Source organism: Leopardus geoffroyi, chromosome B1 (genome assembly GCF_018350155.1).
Source record: "Leopardus geoffroyi isolate Oge1 chromosome B1, O.geoffroyi_Oge1_pat1.0, whole genome shotgun sequence".
In the NCBI taxonomy this organism is placed as follows: domain Eukaryota; kingdom Metazoa; phylum Chordata; class Mammalia; order Carnivora; family Felidae; genus Leopardus; species Leopardus geoffroyi.
In genome coordinates this window covers 21,315,912-21,334,839 of record NC_059327.1, presented here as the reverse complement: position 1 = coordinate 21,334,839, position 18,928 = coordinate 21,315,912, and the positions used below count along the sequence as shown (strand labels likewise).

General features: G+C 39.6%; 1 long non-coding RNA gene across 2 annotated transcripts in view; it reads right to left on the bottom strand.

Moving 5' to 3' along the window:
- Nucleotides 1-437: 437 nt before the first annotated feature.
- LOC123586142 overlaps nt 438-18,928 on the bottom strand; it is an 80,081-nt gene continuing 61,590 nt past the window's right edge. For both annotated transcript variants that reach the window (XR_006706632.1, XR_006706625.1), the window contains exon 3: nt 438-586. This is a non-coding gene — a long non-coding RNA (uncharacterized LOC123586142). The remainder of the gene's footprint in view (nt 587-18,928) is intronic.

Genomic DNA, 18,928 nt, shown 5'->3' with positions numbered 1-18,928 from the left:
AGCCGATCAGTGAAACAGGTAAAAGGATGAAGAGTACATTTATCTTGCTGAGCACTGAGAAATGTATGGAATTGTTGATTCATTGTATTGCATACCCGAAACTAACAGAACACTGTAGGCTAATTATACTTCAATTTTTAAAAACATGATCATGCAAATCTAAAAACACTAAGAACTTTGCTTACCATTTCTAATATAACATTTCCTTTTTAAGTATACCTGTAAAGATCCTGCTCTGCTCATATTCTTTTACATTGAGGATTTTGTCAAAAATCCTTGCATATGCATCTATCATCATGAGTTGAGTCATTGGCAACTGTAAGAAAAGTCATTTGAAATATGATTTTATAGGGTAATAGCAATCAATTCTCACGGAGGAGGCTCTGAATGTTCCTCAACATCTTTAGGGCACCCATGAACATCTCAGCATCTCTGACTATGAGAAAAAGTTGGTAATATGTATTTATTAAAGGAAATCTCAATTTTCTTTAATTTTTTCTTTTGTCGATGTAAACTGGCTCTGAAGATGGGAGGAAACAATAGCTTCTCATTTCCAAATGTATTGTCAACTCGTGTAAATTTCTACCTATCAACGCAAGATCAAGAAAGTGAATGTTAGAGGATTAGTTAACTATCAACAACGTCGATTTGGTTCCAGTTTGCAGACCCCAGTTTCCAGATAGGTAGTATCAGAAGAATGTTAACTGTGACGGTGAAAACAAATCCCTATTCTCGACTTTCTTCTTTTATTCTTCTTTTATTTTTTTTATTCTTTGTTGGACTTCCTTTATTCTTACACTTTCTTTACCCCAGGCTGACCCCTGTCTGTCCCTCGGTTTGATTTCTCTATTTCATGTCTCCTATCTCCCCTTTCTACTCTCTCCTTTTCAAGTTTCTTGGTTTTGTTTACGACTCTCCTCTTTAAAGCCACCCTCTGCTTCTCCAGTCCTGCCTTTGTCACCAGTACCCCACACTTCCCCCCCCCCATTCTCTCCCTACCTCCTCACCCTGGCATTCAAGGCCTGCCAAGGTTGACCTGTTGGAGAAAGGTGGACTACCTGAAGCCAGAGTCTTACTTCACCTCGTCTTGACTATCAAAACAATCGTTCGGGGCGCCTGGGTGGCGCAGTCGGTTAAGCGTCCGACTTCAGCCAGGTCACGATCTCGCGGTCCGTGAGTTCGAGCCCCGCGTCGGGCTCTGGGCTGATGGCTCAGAGCCTGGAGCCTGTTTCCGATTCTGTGTCTCCCTCTCTCTCTGCCCCTCCCCCGTTCATGCTCTGTCTCTCTCTGTCCCAAAAATAAATAAACGTTGAAAAAAAAAATTTAAAACAATCGTTCAAGTGTGAGTAGAGGCAGCTAACCTTGGAATTTCAGTAACTTCATGAAACAACCTTCCCGAGACGCAAACCTAATCAGAGCCTCATGTTTATGACAGAAACAAATGCTTTTGTAAGGTGTCAGGAATTTATCACCAATGAGTACCCCCTCCTAGGAATGGGACTCCATTTATCACGTCAGACTGTTTAAATTGGGATTAAAAAAAATCCCTGGGGGCTATGTTTTAAAGAGAAGGGGAAACAAAAACATCTAAGTAATACAGTGTAATTCAAAGAGGAAAAGGGAAGTTGGAATAATTATGGACTGGAAGCAGAACTGAGTTGTAATCAATTACCTTGGAATCTAGCTAGAGGGTGCTATATAGCATGCATGCGGCTATTTGTCAAAGCATACTAACTGCATGGAAATCACTTGTCAAACAGATGTTTCATATTTTTTAGGGTACAGGACTCTGCTGGGAATTCAACAGAACATCATAATTAGAATTATTTAAAATCTGACTCTTCCGAGAGTGATATTTTGCCTCCTGGAAAAAAAGGTGTCCATGAATATTCATTACATACATTCTTTGACCTTTAACATGGGACCATCAATATTCATATTCAGCGGTGTCATCATTTTGAAATCTTTTCTTTCTTTTTTAAACCTTGCTCATTAACTAAGAGTATCAGCATGTTCCCGTGTATTTGCAAAATTCTTTAGCAGAATTTAAAGCAGTTGTTTAAAAAAATGCTTTAAAAAAATCCCAAGTATCGTTGGGATTTACAGCATTCTGCCAGAAGCTTCTCTTTGATCAAAACTGGCAGGGGCCCAGCTGACTTGTCAAGAAATGTTTCCCTCTTTCCAAATTATTCGATTTCAAGTGGGGCAAATGCAAATACATAGTTCAGCTCCTTTACATTTCACACAGGTAGCCAGGTACTAACTTCATAGCTAACTTTTGCAATGTGTCACTATTCAGCTTTAGTTATTAATTTAATTGTTTACGTCTTTTCAGGTATTTTGAAGTTCCAAGATAAGCCACTTTCATCAGCAAGCCCACTAAAGAGATTATTCTGTTCTATTCTCATTTCATCTCATCCGTATTAATGCTCCAATTTCTACTTTCAGAAACTGGACAAAAATGATAGAATTACCTTTTATATTCAGTATCTGAACAACTATACCCCATAATTAAGCTGTATGGTAAATATCATACGTACGTATCTACATATTCATGCTCATGCACAGTGTACGTGACTACTTCAACTTTAAAAAAAATCAGTAAAATTGAGATGTGTATCATTTGTAGGGCAGATTTTCCATCTTTTGCTTTTTAAGTTTATTTTCATGTATTTTGAGAGAGAGCAAGTTAGGGAAAGGCAGAGAGAGAGGGAGACAGACTCTCTGCGGTCAGCACAGAGCCTGATGCGGGGTTTGAACTCAGAAACCGTGAAATCATGACCTGAGCCAAAGTCAAGAGTGGGATGTTTAACCCACTGAGCCATGCAGGCACCCCTCCACCAATTTGTTTAGAACTCTGGAATTCCCAGAAGTGTCACTTAAGCTAGTATGTCACATTTAAGTTGCTGTTTTATCTTAATCTTCTAGACTTTTTTGGGGGGGTGGGGGAGAGCAAGCACACATACCATGCAAGCAGGGGAGGGGCACAGAGGGAGAGAGAATCCCAAACAGGCTCCGCCCTGTCAGTGCAGAGACCCTTGCTGGGCTTGAATTCATGAACCATGAGATCATGAACTGAGCTAAGATCAAGAGCCAGATGCTTAACCAACTGAACTACCAGGTGCCCCTTGACTTTATTTTAAAAGCTTCAAATAGACACCTGCCATGGAAGGGAAGAGAGGCTAAAACAAAATGTTTTTCTGGCCTTTTCTGATGGAACTCCCACACAAGCAGATGTCGAAACTGTGTATATTGTAAGCACCTACGATTCCTGTCTTTACGGAAGTATCAATGAGCCAGCTGCACCCCTGCCGTCCTGAGCATCCCAGCCATTCCATCCTTTTCCTCATTCATTTCACATTTCAGCACCCGCTATGAGCCAGGCACTGTGCTAGGCAAGGAGAATTCTAAATGAATCCTAAGCAGTCCTCCAAGAACTTTAGAAATTCCCATTTTTAAATGGTGAGGCAGATGCCCAAATAGACACATAGATTACAATGAGATGAGTACCATGACGGAGATACGCACAGCGTCTGAGTAAGGACAAAAGAAATCCAGGCTCAACAGGCTTCCTGGAGGTGGCAACGCCTGACATAAGCCTTAGCCAAAGACTAGATGTTAACCAGGTAAAAAATCAGTCCCAGTGAAACCTCATTCATACATAAGAGTTCTAAGAAGGAACTTACAAAGACTGTGGGAAAAGAGAAATACTAAAAGAATAAAGCTCCATAATAAATTCCAGTTGGTCCATACACTAATTATTTCCAAATTATGGAAGGCAGAGCACAGGCCTTAAATATCCACCTAAGGGTTGGATAATATCCTCCACTACTTTTCTAATGTTGGGCAAGCAAATCTTTGAGACTTCTATTCCTCCTTTATAAAAAATATGAAAATTATTACTTATGGTATTATGATAAGTATTTAATGAGTTAATGTACATAAAAATATCAAGCACAGGGGCGCCTGGGTGGCTCGGTCAGTTGAGTGTCCGACTTCGGCTCAGGTCATGATCTCATGGTCCGTGAGTTTGAGCCCCGCGTCGGGCTCTGTGCTGACTGTTCAGAGCCTGGAGCCTGTTTCAGATTCTGTGTCTCCCTCTCTCTCTGCCCCTCCCCTGTTCATGCTCTGTCTCTCTCTGTCTCAAAAATAAATAAATGTTAAAAAAAAAAAATTAAAAAAAAATATCAAGCACATTGTAAACATTAATTCCCTACCCTTCTGCCTTCAGCCATGGATATAGCCTAGAATACAGGATACAGCCTAGAATAACCCTGGGCATGAAGAACAATCACGGAGGGAAGAGTACTGGATGTAAGTCAGAAAGCAGCTTGTGTCCAACTCTACCAGTTACTAAACTCTGCAACTTTGGGTCAGTTAAGACACTTTTCTGAGCTACGTTTAAACTATTATAAGTGTGCCTGGGTGGCTCGGTCGGTTGAGGGTCCAACTTCGGCTCAGGTCATGATCTCACGGTCAGTGAGTTCGAGCCCCGGGTCAGGCTCTGTGCTGACGGCTCAGAGCCTGGAGCCTGCTTCGGATTCTGGGTCTCCCTCTCTCTCTGCCCCTCCCCTACTCATGCTCTGTTTCTCTCTGTCAAAAATAAGTAAACATTAAAAAAAATTTTAAACCATATGAAAATTAAGATAATAAGACCTTCTATACCCACCTAGACAGGATTGCTGTGAAAAACCAAATGGAAAAATACATATTACAGTGCTTAAATAAATAAATATGACACAGGTTTGATACAGACTGGTTGACAGTATTTTTATTAGGTGGAATGCATGTGGGTGAGAGAGAGACAAATGCCGCTAGAAAAGTGAATATATTTGGACCCTTTTGCTCTAGAATCAAGGTCAAAATAAATGTTATTTTAATTTTGTTTTAATGCTTATTTATTTTTGAGAGAGACAGAGACAGAATGCGAGTGGGTTAGGGGCAGAGAGGGAGGGAGACACAGAATCCAAAGCAGGCTCCGGGCTCTGAGCTGTCAGCAGAGAGCCCGACGCAGGGCTCGAACCCATGAACCATGGGATCGTGACCTGAGCTGAAGTCGGATGCTCAACCGAATGAGCCACCCAGGTGCCCCAAAATAGATGTTATTTTAAAACACAATGATTTTAAAATTACAATGCATTAATGAGAAAAAGCTATTTGCATACCACCTAATACACTGACATCATTAATATGGAACAACTCTTAAAATCAGTAAATAAAGAGATAAATACCACAATATGAAAATCACCAAAATATGAGCCAGAATTTTACTAAAAACAAAATACCTGAATGGCTAAAATACCTAAATGACCAAATTTTTTAGAAATCCAAATGCAAATTAAAATAAGTAAAATTTATCAAATAAGTAATATAAGTAGGAAAAATGACTAAAATCCCAGTGTTGGCTGATATATAATGAGGGGATGACTCTGTCACACATTTCTGGTGGGGATAAAAAACTGAGTCAATCTTCCCAGAATAATGGAATTTAGTAATATTGCTCATGAGCATTTAAAATGTTTTTTATCCAAGTTATTCACTTTTAGATTCACACACTAAATAAAAATAATAGAGAAGCAAAATATTTATGTAGAGGAATTTTTTTCAAAGAATTATTTAGCATCATAAAATCAATAATAAGCTAAAAGTCTAACCATGGAGTATTTCATTAATTACGTTGCATTTATACACTCATATTGTATATAGCACCATTAAAAATGTGGTTCTGTTGGTTTATTTAGTATCATGGAAATGTATGGGAAAAACTAGGGAGCAAAACTCAGTTTACATTATCCTAATTTTAATATGCATATATATTTCCTTCTTGAAAAAAAGATAAGAAAACAGTGAAATGTTATCAATTCCATCAGTTATCTATTGCTGAGTCACAAATCACCCCAACACATAGCAGCTGAAAAAACACACATGCCTTATCTTTCCATTTCTATGAATCAGGAATCCAGGCACAGCTTAGCTGGGATCTCTGCTTCAATCTGTCACAAGGTGATAATAACTTCATTATCAACCAAGCCTTGAGGTCCCCTCTGGAGCCTTGGCTGGGGAAGATTCAAACTCACTTACATGTTTGTTGTTGTCAGGACTCATTTCTCTGAGGGGTGTTGGACTGAGGGTTCCTTGTTGGCTGCTGTCAGAGGCCACCCTCAGTTCCTTGCTATGTGGGCCTCTCCAATGTGGCCGCTCACTTCGTTAAAACCAGCAACAGAGAGTATGTGCTAAGCAAGACAGAGGTCCCAATCTTTTGTTACTTAAACACAAAAGTTACATCCTCTCAAGGCTACTACATTCTATTAGTTAGAAGCAAGTTACTCAGGGGGAGGGAGTTTACAAAACTAGGACCACCAAGAGCTAGGAATCATTGAAGTTCATGTCAGAAGCCATCTACCACATCAGTGGATACCTAATGTTCTTTCTTTATATATCTCCATTTTTATAAATATTATTACAAACAACTATTTTGCATACAAAAAATTATTTAAAACTAAGTGTAATAAATTGACTAATCTTTTAAGAAAGCAATTAGGAAAGATGAGGAAAGTCATAAAACTGTGTCCTATGATGTGATAACAAAAATATTTACATATGGTTAGTATCCATCGTGGTTTAAAAGCACTAAAGAGGAGGCACTTGGGTGGCTCGTCGGGTGGGTGATGGGGCTCTTGATTTCAGTTCAGGTCACAATCTCTCTGTTTGTGAGATCGACCCCTACATCAGGCACTGCGCTGACAGTGTGGAGCCTGCTTGGGATTCTCTCTCTCCCTCTCTCTCTGCCCCTCCCCCACTCATGCTTTCTCTCTCCAAAAATAAAAAAAAAAAAAAAGAGAGAGAGAGAGAACACTAAAGAGGAAAGAAAAGGAGGGAGACAGGGAAAGGGGGAGAAAAAAAAGTGATTTAATTGTTGAACATTTGGCGAAAAATTTGCTGAAAAAAAGTAAAAATTATGTCATTACATTAAAATATCTCTCTAAGGGGCACCTGAGTGTCTCAGTCGGTTAAGGATCTGACTTCAGCTGAGGTCAGATTTCACAGTTCATGGGTTCAAGCCCCCTGTCCAGCTCTGGACTGACAGCTTGGAGCTCTGGGCTGACAGCTTTGGATTCTTTGTCTCCCTCTCTCTCTCTGTCCCTCCCCCATTCATACTCTGTCTCTGTCTCTCAAAAATGAATAAACATCAAAAATAACTTTTGAAATAAAAACATTTAAAATATGTTTTTAAATGAAAATATACAGCTACATAGATATGAAAATGTCCAAAAATTTTTAAATGCCAAGTAAAAAACGTTAAATACAAATATACTATCACGTTATAAGAGCTATGCTGTACCATTACAATTAAACTTATATATCAGAGATATGGTGAAGGGATATTTTGTTTTATTTTAGGTTATGCTTGTATTCCCTGTTGAAAAACTAGTGAAACAAATACCTTTTTAAAAAATAAATTAGGGGCGCCTGAATGGCTCAGTCGGTTTAGCATCCGACTTCGGCTCAGGTCATGATTTCGTAGTTTGTGAGTTCGAGGCCTGCATCAAGCTCTCTGCTGTTAGCCCAGATCCTACTTCGGATCCTCTGTCCCCCTCTCTCTCTGCCCCACCCCCACTCACACTTATGTTCTCCCTCTTGCAAAAATATACATTTTTTAAAAGTTTAAAAATAAATAAATAAATAAACAAATAAATAGATAAGGCTAGTTATTCTTAACCAAAGTAGAAAGATGCAAATTATTTTCTCACCTCAAATTTTCCTAAAATGAATTTTAAAAACAACCCGTTTTATAGCAATTCTCCCTGCTTCGCACAACTGTTAGAAAAGGAATAAAATTATATAAATCTGAGACGCTTTCCACTTAGACTGCACTGTGTCCTTATGTTGGACAAAATCTCTTTGGGGGCGAAAACAGAGCTGTCTGTGAAAAGAAAAGACCTGTGTTTCAGGCCAGACAGTTTATCTGATTAAGGAAAGAGAAGAAGGTTTACAGTCAAAGATTAATTCTCCAGCACCACACAGTGAGCTCTCCAAACAAGATTTGTGTCACTCCAAACTTCATTCATGACAGCCGCAAAGTTTCTCAGCTCCTAGTGGTATAAGTGGTTCTTGGTTGCAACTGTTCGGCCCAATCTCTTGGAAAGTGCTCTGAACAAAGAACAAGCCACGCATCCCTGCGTCCAGGGCCAGACGGAACGACAGGAACTGTGCCAGATGCTCTGCTCAAAACACACTTGTAATTGGAGGCTGAGACGGTACGTTTCTGAATAAATGGACGCACCGTCCACGGTGACGTGTCTCTTCAAAACTACGAAAAACTGAATTCAAGCAAATGAAAAGTTTAATGCTAATGAAATAAGGGCCTAGGAGGTGTCCTTTGCATGAGACAATAATCAACCCCAAGAGATGGTGGCAGAATGAAAAATATTTAGTTATATGTTGGCTACCCAGTTGGTCACGCCCACAGGGCATGAACCGGTATCAGAGTCCTTCTAGAACAGGGCTGCACGTTTTTCTCTTGGGCTTAAAGAAACCAATACTGGAAGTCAGACATAGAACGTTGCCATGTGTCTCTTACCTACGAGCATTATCTCCTGCCTACAAACATTAAAGATATTTAAGAAGTTGGAGTTCAAAGACCCTAAAGAAAACGACTCCTATATTAGAACAATGCCAAAGAGCTATTTTATCTTTATCTCAGCAATAACATGCAAAGACTTTTTCTAACGTATAACGTTTCTCCTAACTCGCCTTTGTTCTGCGGGGTTTGTTTTGGAGGGGGATTTTTTTTTCTTTTTTCTTTTTTTTTTTTTTTTTTTTTTTGATGTTACTAAACTGAGATTGAATCGTTATCAAAGCAGCAACTGTGGTTCATCAGCTTAGTCACCAAACGAACCACAGATATTCCCAAGGGGTGAAGAGAAATAGGAAATTAAGCTTCAAACTGGAGTCAGGACATCAATTGTGTTAGAAGATTCAAGTTTTCCTTTATGTGTGTGTGGCAGTGACAGAACATGATTGATGACAAAGCAAGATTTATGACCACATTCTCCAAATTTATAAACAAGAATTTCACCAATATGTAGGCAAGAGAAAAAAAGAGCAACTGAAATAAATTTTATAATGACTTCTAACTAATTACAATTCCTTGTTCTATTACCAGATCTAACCCTGACCGTTCCCATTCCCCTCCCTTCCCATTTAATTCCGTCATGTCTCAATTTCCCAAATGATGTGGCATTAGGATGCTGAACTCAACAATGCCTAGATCTGACTTCTGTTTACTGCTCGTGCAGTCATAGATCAAATACTTCCCTTATGTATGAAACTTAAGCAATGGCCGGACCTTCTGCACAAGAATGTTGAGACAGGAGGCAGGTAAAAATCATTTAGCGGGATGCCTGACATACATGGCAACATTTAATATTGTTCCAAGACATTATTATTGACTTTGTTGTTTACCTTGATGAAATAATAAGTTTCTATTGGTATGATTTTTTAGAGATCATTTGCCCTTGTATCAGATTGCCTGTGGTTTCCAATACTTTTGCCTCCAGTGTGCCTAACCAAATCACTTACATAGGTTTACCGTTAAGAAGTATTAAGATGTTTTATGCAAGCCTCATGGTAAATTCTGGGGTCTAATGGACACCACAGGGCCTATACTTAATAAGAATACTGTATGTATTCCCGGAATTTGCTGAGAACTGCTCACCACAACCCCCCAAATGGTAACCATGTGAGTTGATGGATGTGCTGATTAACGCAATTACGGTAATCATCTCAAAATGTACACATATATCAAACTATCATGTTCATATGCCTTAAATATATAGAATTTCTATTTGTTAATTATGCCTCAATAAAGCTGGAAAAAATTATGTGCCTGTCAATTTAGAGTCAGGCACAAAGGAATTAAGGCCAAGAAAAAAGAATAAGTTAAATGAAATCAAGTTTAAAAATATCAGGCGCAGAGACAAACTAGAAGGGATGACATAATATACTTTTAGAGAATTCTCTCCTTAAAGAAATACTCCTATGGAACACGTAGTTGTGCCTTACAAATGGTTCTCAAATGATAGAATCTCATAAATAGTTTCCTGAATAATCAACCACCGTAAAATGTATCTCTTGATTCTTGCTTTTCCAGTTATCAGCACTTACACCTAATCATTGCTGTTTTCTTCGATAACTAGCTTTCTACTAAACCTCACTTAACCTCAACCCACAGAACTTATTCTAATGAGTGTCTTTGAATGCGATAATGAACTGAGTGACTGTCACACGCTGTCAGAAACATTCAGTTGATCCGTGGTGGATTTCTTCCGTTTTTTACCAACTTCTCACCCTACAGTGATTCTTAATTATGTACTTGAGGAGGGCAGGGCAGTTAGCAAAAATGAAAACTTAAAAAAAAAAAAAAAACAGAATTGTGTTTTGGAAAGAAGAAACACCACACAAGTTTATGGTTTGAAATGGGATGCATAAAAAAAAAAGCACTGTATTCATTTGTTGAGTCAACAAACACCTGCCAAGCATTCACCATTTGCCTGGCATTATGCTAAGGGCTGGGGATTCATTTCCAGAAGACCTGGGGAGGGAGGGTAGAGAGGGGCACTGGGGAGACCAAACTCAGGATGTCCAGGTTGGCGAGGTGATCCACAAACCAAACTAATTTACAGAATCAGGAGTTTACAACAGGATATAAGCATCTCAGAAAGTACAGGTATCTGTGGGCAGCTTTGTACTTTTACAGAGCACTGACAGTTCTAATCAGGCTTATGTAGATTTCAAAAGATAAGAACTCTAAGTGATGTGTGGATTACTGGGAAAATACCAAGTAATTATAAACCCAGTAATTCTCAATGGACTGTTGTCTACATATTTACAACCCAATGAGCTATAATCTACGGTTTTCATATTTAGCCTTATATTTTAGCTTGCCTTCTGGAAACAACAGAGCCTGACACAAAAGCTTGCCTGTGGGTAATTTCTTTGAAGATGGAAAGTGCGTGGGGGGGGGGGGGTAGATTGGAGAAGAAGTAAATCCAATCCAACCCAAGGGTGTGGTGCTGTACTGAGTACTACTGCAGCCCAGGAGGTCTCCATTCCACTGGAAATAAGATTGCTTGTAAAATTAAAAGCGCTCAGATGAAATCGAATGTCAGATAAAAAACAATTTTTTTTTTCTTTAGTAGCGGTGTGTCTCAATGCAATATTTGGGATATATGTCTACTCTTCAACGTTTATTTATTTTTGGGACAGAGAGAGACAGAGCATGAACGGGGGAGGGGCAGAGAGAGAGGGAGACACAGAATCGGAAACAGGCTCCAGGCTCCGAGCCATCAGCCCAGAGCCCGACGCGGGGCTCCAACTCACGGACCGCGAGATCGTGACCTGGCTAAAGCCGGACGCTTAACCGACTGCGCCACCCAGGCGCCCCTATATGTCTACTCTTAAAAACAGTATCTGTTGTTTCTTTGACATGCAAATTTAACTGGAATCCCGTGTTTTATCTGGAGTTCCCGGAGCTGGGAACTCTCTGAGGAACTGTGTATGCCGTGCCTCCGATTATCTGCCCAAAGATGTGAGACAAAAGAGAATTTGCTGCCTATACCTTCCATCCCCATTGGTCAAAGTTTGCGGGGCTGGAATGAGGCAGCACACAGAAAGCAGAAAGCAAAAGAGAAGCAAATCAGCTAAAACAAGGTGGCCTCAGGTGACCACTGCATAGTGCCGGTTGCCGCAGCAACAGCAAAAATGTGGGCCACTGTCTTGTCAGTCAGCGCATAAAATATGTCTAACATACCCTCATCGGAGCTGCAATATGAAGTTTTCACACTTGGGGAGGGAAATGAGGCCTAAAAATTGATGTAGCTGATCTCCATTCCAATGCCAGATGGAAAGAGCCTATTCTCTTTTTTTTTTTACTGACACTGGCATGTAGGAGATGGAACCATGAAACAACAATGACACAAGCATGGCATTTCATCATGCTTCTAACCTCAGAAAAAGGTGAGCCAGGCTGTTCAACAAGGACACATCAAGAAAAGCCACAAAACCGCTAACAGCTTTTCTGAGCAACTAACAAGATCACCGTGAGCCACTGTAGGGGAGCTGGTGTGAATGTTCCCTGGGAAGCACCGTGAAAAGCAAATGAAAAAGTATCTGGATCAGAGTGGAGGTGAACGAGAGCAACCTGGATACACAGCCTCTCCCGGGACAGACCATGCCATTCAAGTAAAGAGCTTCTAAGCACTTGGCAAGAATTCCAAAGGGAAGATTCTCTCTAAACAAATCCTGCAAAGCAAACCCCTTGTGAGTGAGCAGAGGGACCTCGTGTGGGAAGAGTTGAAAGGTCTGCATCGGTGAATCTTCTCCAAACCAGCTGAGACTTTCTCAGCACCAATGTAAAGGTCCAGTGCACTGTTTCTTGATGCATGAGAATAGGGTTTGAGAACCTCATCCTTTGACCTTTGCCAAGAGCCTGTGATTTTCCTTACTTCCACTTGATTTTCTTTTTTTAACCTTTTTTTTTAAATATGAAATTTATTGTCAAATTGGTTTCCATACAACACGCAGTGCTCATCCCAACAGGTGCCCTCCTCAATGTGCATCACCCACTTTCCCCTCCCTCCCACCCCCCATCAATCCCCAGTTTATTCTCAGTTTTTAAGAGTCTCTTATGGTTTGGCTCTCTCCCTCTCTTTTTTTTTTTCCTTCCCCTCCCCCATGGTCTTCCGTTAAGTTTCTCAGGATCCACATAACAGTCACTCCTCATCAGGGAAATACAAATCAAAACCACACTGAGATACCACCTCACGTCAGTCAGAGTGGCTAAAATGAAAAAATCAGGAGACTATAGATGCTGGAGAGGATGTGGAGAAACGGGAACCCTCTTGCACTGTTGGTGGGAATGCAAACTGCTGCAGCCGCTCTGGAAAACAGTGTGGAGGTTCCCCCCAAAATTAAAAATAGATCTACCCTATGACCCAGCAATAGCACTGCTAGGAATTTACCCACGGGATACAGGAGTGCTGATGCATAGGGGCGCTTGTACCCCAATGTTCATAGCAGCACTCTCAACAATAGCCAAATTATGGAAGGAGCCTAAATGTCCATCAACTGATGAATGGATAAAGAAATTGTGGTTTATATACACAATGGAATACTACGTGGCAATGAGAAAGAATGAAATATGGCCTTTTGTAGCAACATGGAAGGAACTTGAGAGTGTTATGCTAAGTGAAATAAGTCACACGGAGAAAGACAGATACCTTATGTTTCCACTTGATTTTAAACTATTCCTATTTCTTAGAAGAAAATGGCCCCAAATGTCCTATCTCAAGGATTTATCGTTCTGTGAACCATTTTTATCTATTGACCTTTAAAATAATTCAGTTTAAATCTCAGTTGAGTTATTTGCAGAAGTTTTAAGCAGTGGCATTTGCTTATTACAAATACGTATGATCACCTAAACTGGGGGTGGAGGGGAGAAATTGGGAGGGGAAGGAAAAGCATATTCAGTATTCTTAGAGAGTAGATTCTCTTGCAATATTTGGCACTACATAATCTCTTTTTTTTTACATTTTTTTTTCAACGTTTATTTATTTTGGGGACAGAGAGAGACAGAGCATGAACGGGGGAGGGGCAGAGAGAGAGGGAGACACAGAATCGGAAACAGGCTCCAGGCTCTGAGCCATCAGCCCGGAGCCTGACGCGGGGCTCGAACTCACGGACCGCAAGATCGTGACCTGGCTGAAGTCGGACGCTTAACCGACTGCGCCACCCAGGCGCCCCCATAATCTCTCTTTTTAATAATATATCACAACAATGAACGATGTTGTAAATGACAATAGGAGGATGAATTCCAGTATGTTCTTCCACCCCCGCTGGTTGCACTGGTAATCAAAACACGTTAGTAGAAAACATTATACCTACAGAAGTGACATTCTCCCCGCAGTACTGTTTTATATAACATCACCCCGGTTGCTCTCATTCTTTAATTTCCAAGATTGTGTTCACCTCTGAGTTCATCTGTTCCTCTTTTCCACCATTAAGAGGGTATTTAGTCCATCTGGCGTCTGATGGGTGTGCTATTCATCTGAATGTGTGTGTTTACACAGATAGTTGCCTGCAAAGTACCAAGAAGGGTCTCCTTTTTCCGAACTTTGTTATCAAAGTCAATAGGCCCTGAGTTTACTCTCTGTATAGTTTACCATCTACATTGTCAAAGAAACTCCGTGTAGAGCTAAGCCCATTAGTGTGTCACTTAAGTGAGGAAGTTAGAAAGCTGCAGACAGTAGTGAGGATCCAGATAAGAGAGGAAAGTTTTTCAGCATAAGGAAGGAATTACACATTTAATGAACACTGTGTGCTACCCTCCTTTCTTCCAGATTGCCTAAAACTAGAAAACCAAAAATCACCGCTATGCTCCAACTGTTTGATCATCTCGGAGAAATCACATTGAGTAGGCACTGAAATAAAGTAAGGGTTGTTTCCAATTTGAGGGTTTTTTCTAATTATTCTATATTTTAGGTGTTCTTGGACCAGAGGTCATGGATATAGGCATGCCAAATGTCTGAATTTTTCTATTTTTGTTTATTTAGAGCCCCAAAGGGAGAATGAAAATAAAGCAGTCCCTTTCACAATTTTTAATTATTGAAAAGTAAAGCTTATACTTCTCTGTCTGCTGCTATATACATTGCCTCCTACCTATAATTCCTAAACATTCTTTTACTTTTATAGGTGAGAAAACAGAGACTTTCCTGCAGCTATGAGCTACTGGTGAAACTGGGACTGGTACTTGAATCCTGCACCTGAAGTTGACCCCAAACCCCGTGATTTGCTTTTACCTGTAGTTAAAATTTCTTGCTTCCTTCCTTCCTTCGTTTCTTCCTTCGTTCGTTCCTTCCTTCCTCTTCTCCCTTCCTTTTCTTTCTTTTCTTTCTTTCTTTCTTTCTTTCTTTCTTTCTTTCTTTTTCTTTCCTTCTTTCTTTCTTCCTTTCTTTCTTTTTTTCTTTCATCTAAGTAATCTCTACACTCAGTGTAGGGCTCAAACTCATGAGCCCAAGCCCAAGAGTTGTATGCTTTCCTGACTGAGCCAGCCAGGTAGCCCTAGCTGAGGTTTCTTTTGGTTCTGTCATATCCATCTCATGTCCAACTCCTGCCCTACAACCAGTGGGAGGAAGACTGAAATTCAACAGAAGTCTCCTCTATCTGTTCAAGGTCTAATGGGCTATTCAAGCTTTATAAGAATTTTTATCACTCAACCAGCCTTTCACAGTAGATATGCCTTGATCTCTTCTGAATAACTCTCTGGTTTTCATGAATCAAACCCTAGGTTTGACTGAGTTCAATGAATATTATGCTCCTAGATCTATTCCCAAAGGTCAGTGATTTTTACATTGATCTTTACCTGTTTTTGGCAATATGTATTGCATTCACCTTTTGAAGCCACATGTTCGTCTATACAAAAGTAGGGTTATTTGGGGGGGTTTTTTGTTTGTTTTTTACTCTAACAATTTTCCTTTCAAGTTCTCATTTTTTCCACACAGTAGAAAACCAAGACTTAACCAGTTCTGGCTAAAGTCAGTTGTCTCTAGGGAAACAGAGTTAGTTCAGGATTTCTCCTACCTAATCCTTCCCCTTAGTATGGGATATATCTTTATGGTCACTAGTTAAGGACTCAACACCAACTTAGGGGAGATGTTTGGCCATCAGTCAGCTGGTATCTTCCTGATAGTTTTCACTCTTCTATACTGACCTCCATGGAGACGCCCCCCCATTCCCCATGTGGTATCAGTCTTTCAGCCCTTCTACCTCAAGCCATAGTCCTCTGTTACCATAATCTTAAATAATAAGCCCCTTTCAATTCCTCAACTCTCTCTATCATCTAATGCCCACATCTTTTGCAAAAGCATGGGAAAAGTCACCATGTTACTCTGGGACTACAGGAAATTTGCTGCCTAGTCAGCCCCACCTATCCAAACGAGTCTATCATTTCTACTGTATTGTCACTGCACTGCAACAGGGTAGGAGATAACTGGGACCTTATCAACTTCATGGTTTCTGCTTGGGAAACAAGACCCAGGTCTCCTTTACCCTAGAACTCCCCAGCCTAGCTGGGTTATATCACTCCCCCCACCCACCAAGGGTTCAGCTCTTTTCCCTCTATGACTTCTTTGCCTCATCCTGCTTAGCTCAGGGTCTGACATCCAGACTATTACAATATTCTTTTAGTCTTATCATCATTGTCAGGACCTTGCCCTTAGAAGCTCAAATTCTGTTTCTTTCTACATTTCTTCTGTGGCTTCCCTTCGTTGCAGTAGGTAAAATAATAGATACAGTCTAAGAAGGAAAAAAAGTCACCAGAGTAAACAATGGTATTGCAGTGGCAATGCAACAAATTGGCTGTTTCTTTGTTTTTCTCTTATTTCTTTCCTTTTTTTTATCTTTTGGCTATTTCTTTTTAATCTTATCCCACCTGCCAAGGAACCAAAAGAAGTTGAGAAAGATTTTATAAGATCAGTTTCTTATTATTTCAAGTTCTAACTGAGACACAATTCTTAATTTTTTTTCCAGATAAGGAGACCCACATCTTGATCTTAATAATGTAATCCAGTTATGATTGTTATGGTTGTCAATGTGTATGTGTTTTACTGCTACTCTGAGTTCGTGACACCAATTTAACCAATGGGAAATGGCTGTTAGCAAAGTAGGAAAAAAATAAACGTATAGCAACAGAAAGAAAAATTGATAACTTTGAAAAAGAGAGGCAAAGCAGGAGTTTAATAAGTGTTAAGCTTTGGGATTTCATTTAAAACAGGATGACGAAGATGTAAATAAGTTTTGTTTATGTCACACTAACAGAGACGAAAAATAGGTACACCGGTTTTACAAACTAAGATTATATCTTTCATCTCTGTAATAGAAAAGAATAGAATAATAATGTTACTATTATATATTATGATTAAATTCAAATAATGTTATCAACCATGAAGCACAGTTTTTAAAAGCTTGAATTTTGGGGGTACCTGGGTGACTCGGTTGACTAAGTGACTGTTGATTTCGGCTCAGGTTGTAATCTCACAGTTTGTGAGAGCAGGCCCCACGTCAGGCTTTGTGCTCTGCACGAAGCCTGCTTGGAGTTCTCGCTCTCCCTCTCCCTCTGCCCCTTCCCTCCTCTCTCTCTCTCTCTCTCTCTCTCAAAATAAATAAATAAACTTAAAAAAATAAAAAAATAAAACCTTGAATTTTTAAAATCTAATTTTAAAAATAAAAGCAAGGTATATTTACCTTGGAATATAAAATGCTCAGAATTCATTGATATATGCATGTTCGGGATAGTGTCTCGGAGAAGTCCATTAAATCACTGGTGAGCAGTTTTGATGTTCATAGTGATGACAGAAATGACACCTGCAATCTTTATATATGAGTGGTCAGTCCAATCACTGTGATTTTGTCATTTTCATCTCAGCAGGGGTTGGAAGCCATTGTTTACAATGAGTTCACACATTTCTGGTCGCCAGACAAGTAAAAATTATAAATAAGCGTCTGCTCAAGAGATACTCCGCTGACCAATGTAACACTATAAGAGAAATAACCTGTAGTCCCTGTTTCTAGGTGCCTACCATTTTGGGGGGAATAGGATTTCCACATAGGACACAATTAAGAAAAGATGCTGTATATCCTGGATTTATTTTAAAATACGCTGCATTTAATTTTTGTCAATTGCTGAAATGAAATTACAAGTATCTCTGCCATTCCTGTTGCTGCTGCCATAGGCGAGCCGACACTTCTTTCTATCTAAGTAACTCTAGTCGACATGTATTCAGTCATCCTACCTCTAATACTCAAACTGTGCCCCTAAATATTTTTCCATGGTTGGTTATTGTATTTGTGATTTTGTTGTTTTGTTGGTTTATATTTCAAAATCATAATTCATATTCCTTCCGCACCATTAAAATTTAGTAATAGCCTTACTAATTTTTATACTTTTTAGAATAACTTTTACAACTTTCATTAGTGTTTGAAATGTCCTCTCCATTCTCATTCACCAGGAAATGCTACTCCTTCATCTACAACCTTCTGTGAAAGCCTTCTATGACTTAACTATACAGAATTTATATATGTGATCTATATGTCTATGCATGTGGACAATAATGCTAACAGATCACTTCTCACATTTTATTAAAGGTCATCCACTCATTGACCTTCCTTGAGAGGCTGGATCTAAACCTGCTGTATCATCTTTGTATTTCCCTGCTCCTACTCCATATTGCTATTTATTAATATGTTTAGAGAAGGTACATGAAGACTAAAAATGAAGTAGGTGTAGAGAAAGCGAACTCATTAAGGACAGGTTGAGAAAAAGACAAAGGAAGACTTATGGCATAAGGACAAGACAAAGGAAAGACATACTAAGAGTCAGATTTAGAAAAATAAAGGAGAGGGAGCTTCAAAACAGGGCTCAGTGTTGCCTTTTGGGTGAAAGCGATGGCACGTATGATCTGCTTCAGAAAACCAGAGCCAGATGAAGAAGAGGCATTTCAACAAAATTTGTGATGCTATGGATTTTTACAGCTAAGCCCACACCATTTTTCCCTAATGTCGCAATAAAGTTGAGGCTTCTGGTTCAGAAGCCTGGAATGCATTTCATACACATGACAGCCTATAAAACTGATAGGTACCAAAATGCAAAATGCACAAGATGCACAACTATCTTGTGACTGGAAAGTATCCTTATCCTCACTTTCCACTGGAAAGTCAGAAACTAAATGTGGTTAATTTCAGGTACATTCAGTCCACATTCAGGATTTTTCAGTCAGTGAAGGGTGATACTTGTTGGTTTCAAAGGTATAACTGATATTCTTCTTACTCTCACTTTGCTAGAGTTCATTCTAGTCTTTTAGGGATTTGTACA